Source organism: Grammomys surdaster, unplaced genomic scaffold (genome assembly GCF_004785775.1).
Source record: "Grammomys surdaster isolate TR1022 unplaced genomic scaffold, NIH_TR_1.0 125687, whole genome shotgun sequence".
Classification (NCBI taxonomy): domain Eukaryota; kingdom Metazoa; phylum Chordata; class Mammalia; order Rodentia; family Muridae; genus Grammomys; species Grammomys surdaster.
Window position 1 is genome coordinate 6,528 of NW_021620523.1, and position 659 is coordinate 7,186.

Sequence of the window (659 nt, forward strand, 5' to 3'; positions counted from 1 at the left end):
TTTTCTTTCTCAGCCCGGTTATCATTTGTTGAAAAAAAGGCTACTGGTTTGTTTGAGTTGATTATATAACCAGCCACTTTGCTCAAGTTTTTTATCAGCTGCAGAAGTTCTTTGGAAGAATTTTTGGGGTCACTTATGTTTTCTATCATATCATGGGCAAATTGTAATGCCTTGACTTCTTCTTTGCCAACTTATATCCCCTTTATCTCCTTTTGCTGTCTTATTGCTCTAGCTAGAACTTTGAGTACAATACTGAATAGAATAGATATGGGGGAGTGGGCATCCTTGTCATGTCTCTGATTTTAGTGGGATTATTTCAAGTATCTTTCCATTTCATTTGATGTTGGCTGTTGGTTTGCTGTATATTACTTTTATTATGTAGAGGTATGTGCCTCGAATTCTTGATCTCTCCAATACTTTTAAAATGAAGGGGTGTTGTATTTTGTCAAATGCTTTTTCAGCATCTAATGAGATGATCATGTGATCTTTCTCATTGAATTTGTTTGCATAGTGGATTAAGTTAATGGACTTATGTATATCGAACCAACCTTGCATCCCTGGAATGAAGCCTACTTGATCATGGTGAATGATGGTTTTGTGATGTGCTATTGGATTCAGTTTGCCAGAATTTTATTGAGTAGTTTTTCATTGATATTCAT